We start from the raw sequence: 615 nt of genomic DNA, 5'->3' as shown, positions 1-615 counted from the left end.
GAGTGGATAATGAAAATGGGATTCATTTATATAATGGAGTTTTACTCAGCAGTAAAGAAAGATAAATCATGAAATTTGCAGGTAAATGGATGGAGCTAGAGACTGTTATACTAAGTGAAGTAAGATAGACTCAGGAAAAAAATCGACATATGCTCTCCCTCATATGTGGATCCTAGAACCAAACCCTGTTAAGTGAGTATGCAAACAGACATAACTCCAGGAACCAGGACAAGGGTAAGGAAACAGGGAGATAAAGGAGAAGAAATAACCTGAAAGAGAAGAATAGTAGGTAACAGGCCTTCATAAGGGAGATATGGATAAAAACTGGGTAAGTCTAAGGGAAGGGGGAGGGAAGGCTATATGAGGAACCTAGGGAATAAGGAGAAAGAAGAAGCTCAACAGAGGAAGGATCATAGGAGCAAGGGCATTAGTAAGGAAGAAAGGGGGGGAAGGGGGGGCACCTTAAGGGGGAAAACCATGATAGAGGGGGGAGACGATACAAGAGAGAAACAATGCCTAGCTAGTCACGAAAACCAGAGGGAACCATATTATTCCTACAATCTACTGACAAATTATACATAACAGATCAAGAAATAAATCTCTAGATAAGGTGTA

This window comes from Nannospalax galili, unplaced genomic scaffold (genome assembly GCF_000622305.1).
Source record: "Nannospalax galili isolate Female #2095 unplaced genomic scaffold, S.galili_v1.0 scaffold318, whole genome shotgun sequence".
Classification (NCBI taxonomy): Eukaryota; Metazoa; Chordata; class Mammalia; order Rodentia; family Spalacidae; genus Nannospalax; species Nannospalax galili.
The sequence above is the reverse complement of the archived record's forward strand: the minus strand, read 5'-3'. Positions refer to the sequence as shown.